The sequence below is a fragment of the Pinus tabuliformis genome, chromosome 5_2 (genome assembly GCF_031772625.1).
Source record: "Pinus tabuliformis cultivar Carrire ecotype Pingquan chromosome 5_2, CPIR1, whole genome shotgun sequence".
Classification (NCBI taxonomy): Eukaryota; Viridiplantae; Streptophyta; class Pinopsida; order Pinales; family Pinaceae; genus Pinus; species Pinus tabuliformis.
Window position 1 is genome coordinate 660,452,709 of NC_142306.1, and position 9,408 is coordinate 660,462,116.

Sequence of the window (9,408 nt, forward strand, 5' to 3'; positions counted from 1 at the left end):
CACACCCCCCTTGTGTCAAGAAAGACATTTCACCTAGGTAGAGAAACACTGTAGACAGAGTTGAAATGCTCTATCAAACACTCCAAGGGTGCGTTGGGCGCATATGTCCAAGTTTTATTTTAGTTTTGCCTCAAATTTTGTCATATTTTTTGCATGGGAAAGAGCCTAATGAATTCCTTGTTGATGTTTCAGGTACCCATTAGCACAAAATGGCATTCATTTGGAGAGAAAGAGAACATGAGGAACAATATTTGAATGCGGCAAACGACCTTGCTACCATCCAGGTGCTAAAAAATTATGGGTTATTAAAATTCTTCTGGCTTCCTGGTATGAGGCAACATATAGAGTTGTTGAAATAATTTGTCCATTCATGGGATATTCAGGCACAAGTGTTCAGGTTTGGGGAAAATCTACTTGAGATACAGGTAGAGGATATTTACTTTTTGACAGGTTTGTCAAAGTGAGGTGCCACCATCTCTCTTCTAGGTGGAAGAAGTGGCAGTGTGATGGTGGAAGACTATATCGCTACCTATTGCAGACCTCAAGCCCTTCCTACTAGGGATGGAAAAATCAACATAAAGGATGTGACACAATTACCTTTGAGAATGATATTGTTCATTATTGCAAGATTGGCAGACAACTCAACACTAAATGTAGCGAGAAAATCATACATGCAATATGGGATAGAGTGCCTAGAGACAACAATATTCAACGGGAGTGAGGGTTTCTTAGTCAATTTGAAAGAATGACTTACTATTAAAATAAAAGGAGGGGAAGTTGAAGAAATTTGGGTATGGCACAATCTTAGTCTCTTTTTCTCTAAAGTGGGTACCATTACTACAACCTTAACATATTATACTCAAGCTCATTGATCCGAGGATCCCATAGATGAGGAGGTGGATAGACCACATGAGCCGACATGCAGGTCCATCAGTGATTAGCTTTTAACCAACCTTCTTTTGGTGGCTGTGTAGATAGTTCATCATTATTGATGATTATCCTTATGCAGGGATGGATTTTCGTGATGATCTTGAGCTCGAGTTGCCCAAGGGTGAGTAATGGGATGCTTCAGGTAAGATACTTTGACCATTAACGTTTTTAAAATTTTTACTATTTTTTTTTGTGTGTTTTTTACTGTTTCTGAGACTAAACTATTTGATGTTTTCATGCAAATATAAGATTCTTTTGACCAATAGATGCTACATATCTCCATCGTATAGAGAGACAACCACAGGAGGAGGCAATGGAAACAGTATAGATCGCTACAGTAGGATGGGATGCGCTATGATATCTTGAGGTAGCTAAGATCCTATTAGAGGTGGAGTGCCACATGGAGGGTGTTATCACTAAAGATGCTGTAGTCAAAAATTTTTAGCCTGGCTTAGAGAGTCGGTGTTTTCGCAGCGCCTGAATTATTTTTAGCAGTTTCGCAGCGCTACCTGTTTGAGTGATTTCGTAGCGTGCTACGAAACTGGGGATTTGTTCGAAGTTTCAGTGGAGGCCCAAATCATAGCATGCCTATCTGTGGATGAGGTTGATGTGCTTAAAGGTCTAATGCTGACTAAAGGATATAACTCTGGTGCTGTTGCATACAATGCTCTGATCTATGGATTTCGCAAAACAGGGAAGGCACAACAAGCAACATTGTTGTTAAAAGAAATGAAGTTCCCAAGCAATTATTAGAGCAGAATCCTAATGCTCGGCCACCTAGTCCCAGTCTATAGATCTTTCTGAGGATGATGATAATTGTCAAGATATGTTGAGTATGGCAGATGTCTATCTTATCCCATTTCTTTATCTAGCAGTCTCATTTCAATATTTCCGAGGAATTGAAATCAGTCCAGTGCATTCTCATCTGTAGAGTTATTGCAGACAAATGCTGGCCTTTCCCTTTTATCGCCCTATTCAAACTGTCATGAACTTGCTAGTGAGTTTTATTTTCAAAATCTTGGCTGAAAGGGCACTCTTTCACTCCTAACATTGACAGTTCTGCAACATAAGAAGGTGATTTGATTTCTTAGAATCTGAAGTGGCAGCTTTGTGATTTAGTTTGAAGACCCTGATCATCAGAACGATCTGTATCTTCATCAATGTTTTTATGTATGCATCCCCATTGTCCATCATAAAAAATTTATCTAAACGAAAAGTGTCAAATACATGCCCTTATACCTTTCCTTGGGTTGCACTACAAACGAGATCATTTGGACAGTTTATGGGTGCATCCAGTTTGATATTGTATGGCATATATTATGGGAGAGCTCGGTGGGATGAAAACAAAGATAAAGAAAATGGTGGTCATGCAGATAAGAGACAGATGGTAATTCACAGCAGATGAAAGCCCTATCTGGTGGCGGACATGCCAATAATGCTGAGAATTCCTTGAGGTTCAGCAGTCCATTACATTGCATGCGCCATATAGTCGAGAGATATTTCAAAAAAAAAGGCTACAAGAGTTTGGTGGCCTTGATGCTGTTTGAGATGTTATTTTCAAATCATCTATGGCTGAAAGCGTAGGGCTGTTGCAAAAATGCATAAAGTTGAAGAATTAAAGATCTTTGTAGCTGTAATATTTTTGGATTATTGTTTGATCTGCACTTATTTTACAAAACACTGCTGTCTGTATTTCCAAGATCACCTTTTTGATGGCAGTCACATTTTCAAAGTGAACCATTGTGCTTGCGTAAGAGTGATTGGATATCCTTGGCAATTTTCAAGAATGCATCATCATGAAAAAGCTACTTCAAAAGGTTGGAAATCATTCAGGTGTGTTTTGTTAAGACCTTAGAAATATACGATGGAAGGATCAGCTTATTGATTCCAGTTAAAGGGAAGGTTAAGGAGCGCATTTCCTGGAGTCGATGTAGAATTTTCAAATTATCCCTCCACCATTATTGAAGTGCGTGTTCAGCAAATTGTGCCAGTGTTACAAACAGGCAGCGTTATGTTTATTTCTGCAGGGGATCACGTTTCTCTTAGACCGGGATACACAACACCTCCTTCACACGGGCTTTTAAAATAACTGATATAAATGAAAATGGCGTAAATGTTATTAAGCACGTTGTTGCATTATTAATGAATATATTGAAGGCATGAAAGTGCTCTTATGAAATGCAGCGATTAATGCCAAGTGTCAAGTGGCTTTTATGAGGGTTTGATTGCCACAAGGTCGCCACTATTATTGACACCCGGATTGAGATGTGGCGCTTCAGATGGCCATATACATTAGCAAAATCACCAGAATCACAACGACAGCTGGAAAGGGAGATTATAAAGTAGATTTTAATAGCTGATGGAGTGAAAGGAGACATTCAAGGGCTAGTATTTATGCGTGATTCGAAAACAACGGGGGATATGAAGATTTCTGTTTCCATTATCATGTTTCGGTTTCTGTTATTGTGTTTTTGGGTTGCCTGAGGCGCGCAGAGAGCATCAATGTCAGATTTGCATAATAGTGCCCGGAAGGAGAAGGTTCAGAGTGTATCTCAGAGTTCAAATTACAACAGCAAGGGTTTCAATTGTAGATTGAATTGCGCAGAAGATGTGAATTTAAAAGTATCCTGAACATGTTGGCGGTACTGAGGAGGTTCCAGAATGTATTATATGTTGATATTTTTACATCTTTCTGTGGTTGTGTGCAGTTAACACCAGGTGCTTTTGTCTGTCTACAACATACAAGAATGACTTTGTGAAATGCAACCCAGTACTGTCATGGAATGTTGCTTTCTATCCTGGGATGGGATTCAAATCGTGCTGTTAAGAAATCTCGTTTTTCAGAGGATGAAGCACGTTTCTATATTGCAGAGATTGTGGATGTCCTTGAATACCTTCACAAAGTAGGACTGATACACCGAGATGCAAAGAGAATATACTTCTTCAAATCAATGGAAAACACCTCAATTTCAATTATTCCGACTACTTCAAACGAGAAGACCTGCACATTTGTTGGTACAGCTGCCTGCGTTCCACCAGAGGTCCTTAAGCATGCACCTCCAACAATTGGAAACGATCTATGGGCACTGGGTTGCGCGTTGTATCAGATGCTGTCTGACATATTACCTTTTAAAGATGGCAGTGAGTGGCTCACATTCCAAAGGATCATGGATAGAGATTTCAAATTTCCTGAATATTTTTCTTCTGAAGCATGGCACCTTATTGATTGTTTGCTGGATATGGACCCATCTAAAAGATTGGCTTCTGGCCCTGAAGGGTATGCTTCTCTCTAGAGTCATCCTTTCTTCAAGGGAGTTGACTGGGATAATGTTAGGAGTATGCTGGCTCCAAAGTTAGCCCCACCATTAACTGTGACTCTAAATGGGAGAAATTTCTAGATCCAGGGGAGTTCATTGTGATGGTTTCATTAGTTAAGAAAATTCGGAAACTTTACAACAAAAAGATGCAGCTGATTCTGACAGACAAGCCGAAGTTGATATAGGTAGACCCAGTCAAATTGGTACAACAGGGTGAGATAGTTTGGTTTGATAATCCTAAGGAGCTTAATGTCCAAGTGTTGAATTCTTCCAACTTTAAGATCTGTACTTTGAAAAAGACCAACCCATTTGAAGATTTGAAGGCAGCAAGGAATACTACAGTGACTTTATATTCCAGTTGGGATTTATGAAGCTTTTTATTGGTTTGATGCTAATCAAGTTGGCTGTGATATGTAATGACAGAAGCAAGCTTCATCTTCTTAAAACTATTTAGGTTCTTAATAGCTGTACAAATGTCTGAAGAGATCATGAATCTAAGCAGAAAACGCTTCAAAGATACATAGGTTCTGTTTTGACATCTACAGCAGTTTCGTAGCGCGCTACGAAACTGCTGTAGAATGCTGTTTTGTGGAAAAACAATGAATTTTGATGATGAGGTCAGTTAATGGTAAAAGAAGGTCTCAAACTCAGGCAGGGAGATCATACATGGGTTTCATAACAACTCAAACAGTGACAGGTGTAGCTCTTGAAGAAAAAATAAAATATTTTGTTTATTTTCATAAAGTTTTCTCAAAGGCAATTTATGACCGAGCTACTAGCGTATTGGTGGGGTTACCAGAATCTTCGGTTGATACACCTGTTGGTCCTTGAAGTATCCAGATCATATAGCATATGGTGGTTATGCGTTGTTAATTGAAGGTTCAAAGAACTCGGAGTGTGGTCTTTAAATGATAAAGAGGAATGGAAGACAGGGGACCGTGGATATAGGGTGATTAATTTTATCAATTAATAAGTTGTCTTACAGCTAGCATCCGAGACCAGCTTGCTCGGTGAATGCTCCCTTAACATATCTCAGCCATAATGAAAATCATACAGCTGTCCAGCATCCAAGAAAGCATCAAGTCTGCGAGGAGAATGAAATTAGTACTTTAGTTGGATTAGGATTGTGTGTAATTTTAGTTCAGCATGTTTGTAATTAATGCAGTAGTTAAGAGCATGTAGGAAGAGTTAATAGCCACCTTCGAGGCTCCCCTCATGCTGGAGGAGGAAGCTCGAGGTGTTTGAGTTTGCTTGCCTATATATGGGCCAAGTTAGGATGTAAAAAGGGTTGGACTGTATATACAAAAACAGAGTTTTATAGAGCTTATGAAAAGACTGTTACAGTAATAGCAAACAGAGTTTTTTCTTCCCAAGATTCTCAATGCATCTCTTTGTTCAAATGTGATGGTGGTTTTAGTTTCTTAATGTTCTTTTTACAGCCTTGTTATGGTACAATCCCTCAGAATTCATATTATATGCTCTGACTTCCTGTGTGCTTGACAGGCTGTGGGTTTTGGTGAAGCATGTTTGAACATCACTCAGAATTCATTTGTTAATGCTCTGACTTCCTGTATGTTCAGCAGGCTTTGATTTAGGTAAATTATGTTTGAACCTTTGATGATGCAAAGAGCCTTGGCTTCTATGAGATGACTGTGATTTGGTTTATTAACTGTGAGAGACTCCATAGCCCAATGAAGACTAATTTGATGTATGTCCAGCCAGCTATATTTTTATAAATGTGTGAAGAGTTAGCCCTCTAGTGTTTGAAGGATTTTGTCAAGAGTCATGAGAGAGCCCTCTCTGATTAGGAAGGCTAATTCCTAATCTAAAGTATGGTCTGAAACAGTTACATGAGACCTTGCTTGGTTGCAGTCCCTAGTACTGGTTTTGTGATAACAGAGGGACTAACACATGGGATTGATGAGACTGTGGTCAATCAAATTCCATTGCGACTTCAGCGACATACTATCGGGGTGCTTAGCCGTAATGGTCAATTACTGCGCAAGATCACTCGTGTAGTGTTGTTTTAGCATGAACACCACTAATTTTCCTACTTAGATGTTTGCATGTATTTTTTATATGGACGATGTAGCCAGATGTGTCTTAGGGCAAACATTTTGTGAAACTAAAGTTTATATATATATATTCTCAATGTTTCCTAGTTCTATTCTGCTTTCAATATGATGTGATGTGAATTGAAAGTTATTTACATTCGTTGCAAATGTATATCTAAAACAAAATTAGCTAGGGCATCTACTAATGTGTTTAGATTCCTAGAAATATGTTCATATCAAGTGAAATAGAATTGTCTTTCTAGAAGACACACTCTCAAAACCATGCGAAGGATGGCGTGATTTCTCACTGAATAGATATTAGTTAGTTGTAGTACTATGAGTTGTGAGTCAAGCCTAATGATTATACGATGGATACAATGTGAAATAAAATTAGATAGTAGCTCAACCACTGAGCTATACTCAACGATGTTGTTAGTAGAGTGACTAATGCAAATCGCTTGCATGCTCACTAGCTCGCCATTTGGAGAAAAGATAGCCCATCTTGTCGAGGATATGTTTCGAGTACTATGACTAGAACCATCGACATAACCAATATATGGTTATATAGAGGTTGACATACACAATCCAAAAGTAAAAAGAATCAACATAAACCATGGGAAACTTTGAAAAACACATTGCAAACACACTCAACACAACTCTAGACAGTATGTACACAATGTAATACACATGGAATCAAGCATAGCATTTTTTGAGGTGCAACCCATTTCGAGGTTGCGCAAGTGGAACTCCATCGAGGTCTACTAACTCATTGGCCCCTTTTGCAAGGACACACTTAGAAATGTATGGGCCCAGCCACATAGGTTGGAACTTTCATGGACCTAACTTATCAGCCTCCTAGTCATATAAGAGAACCGGATCTCCTTCTGAGAAGACTTTAGGTTGGACACTTTTGTCACATTGCCCTTTGATGCATCTTTTATGAGGTTCATTGGCTAAAGCATCATCGTGATGGGTTTAATCAAAATTAGTTAGATGTAAAATATGCTCCTCCCTACGGAAGTAGCAGGAAGAAGTTCGATAACTAGTTTCAGCTATGGAGTTTCGCATTCGATGGGAAGGATCACTTCCAGACCATAAAACAACGAGAGGGGTGTGAATCTGGTAGTAGTCCTAACTGAGGTTTGGTATTCCCACAAGGTATAAAGAGAAGCAAGTGCCAATCCGATTTATGGACCCTTATCATACATTGAAGCATAATCTTAAGAAATTTGTTGATAGCCTCAACTTGTCTGTTAGCCTAAGGATAATAGGGAGTGGAATTTTCATGTGAAAGTATGAATTTGGAAGCTAATTCGGTGAGAATATGATTCCGAAAATTCTTCTCGTGATCTGTATCTATTTCTTATGGAACACCAAACGTGAAAATAACGTGGTTGAAGAAAAAATATGCAACCGTTTCGCCAATGTTGTTAAATGTAGGCATCACTTCGGCCCACTTAGTAAAGTAGTCAACAACAACAATGATATAACCATGGCCCCCTATTGAGTGAGGGTCACATGTCATAAAGTCAATACCCCATTTCAGAAAGGAGGAAACAATGATAATAGGATGCATTGGAGCAGGTGGAGCATGGATTTTACGATCGTAGATCTAGCACGCATGACACTTCTGGACTGCGAGAGTACAGTAGCGGAAAATGGTGGGCCAAAATTAATCGACGCGTAAAATATTTTGCGTGGTAGCGTAACCAGATAAATGTCTACCATATTCCCTTGAGTGGCATTCATTAAGGACTTTCTTGACCTCCTCAAGAGTGAGGCACCTTCGTAAAATTGTATCGATACCACGACGATAAAGGGTGTCACTGATAACCACATAATTTTGGGATTGGTACCAGATACGTCATTGGTCGGAGCGAGAGGTATTAGGTCGGAAAGTCTGGGTTTGGATATAGATCAGCAAAAATCCATACCATGGGTTAGATGACGAAATAAAAAACAATGACTTGTCAGGGATGGAATCTTTAGATGTAGATTCAATATAAAGGGAAGGGAGATTGCACATTAGCTCAGAGAAAACTAAGCATTTCTTCGATTTGGATTTGAACAATTCCAGGTCGAACTCTTGGATAATAATGATCCAATTGGAGTATTTTCTCCCGAAAAATTGACGTGACAATATATATGTCATAGGGTTGCAATCTGAAATGACCGTAGTTTTTCGAAGTAAGATGTAATGGCAAATATATTGACAGCTTGATCGACCGCCAAAGCCAACTTTTCTACATGAGTATACTGGATCTCGGTGTCATTGAGGTTCTAACTCAGATAATAAATGGGATTTTCAGTCCCCATATCATCTTCTTCGACCAACACTATAGCAATAGTAGAGACGGCGGAAGCGAGATACAAGAAATATTTGTGCTGATAGTTATGGGGATATAAGAGAGATGCCCGAACAAATACATCTTTCAAGGCATCAAAAAATTTCTGTGTAGTGTCATCCCAATGGAAGGGGATCCCTTTCTTCAGTAAGAGAGTAAATTATTTGGTCAGTTCAACATAGTTAGGGACGAACCTCCTCAGGAAGTTAGATTTCCCTTGGATTATTTGTAACTGAATGAGGGTAGAATGCGCAGGAAAGTCAACGATTTCCTGGAATGTAGGGATTCCCCTACAAGAGGGACACTTCTAGTAACATTGGAATCATAAGTGAAAAATGTGAGTTTATCTATGGCCACGATCCTACCTTTATGAGGAAAGGCGGTCCTTTAGAAGTAAGTTGAAATGAAGACAACCATAGCATAATCCCACATACGTCCCAGTAGAATATTATAATCAAGAGGTCCATCAATAACTTATACTTCAATAGAGATAGTTTCTCCCCCAAGTTACACTTGGAGGGAATTCATAATCCTACAAGGTTTATATGTCCTTCCATCAAAAGCTTCTAATGTGGTAGTCGATTGACTCAGTTGGGGTGAAATAATTGCCTTCCAACAAGACAAATACATGATGAAGGTCAAGGCTACCTCATCCACAATAGAATGATGAATGTTATTTCCATGGAAAACAACCTGAATCATAAAATAAAACTGAGCTGGAAGTCAAGGGGAATAGTTTCATGAGAGAAAACCACTATGTTG

The 9,408-nt window shown here is 39.0% G+C and overlaps 1 pseudogene; it reads left to right on the forward strand.

The window, feature by feature from the left end:
* The first annotated feature begins 3,713 nt into the window (after positions 1-3,713).
* Positions 3,714-4,618, forward strand: LOC149160809 (3-phosphoinositide-dependent protein kinase 2 pseudogene; annotated as a pseudogene).
* The last annotated feature ends 4,790 nt before the right edge of the window (positions 4,619-9,408 follow it).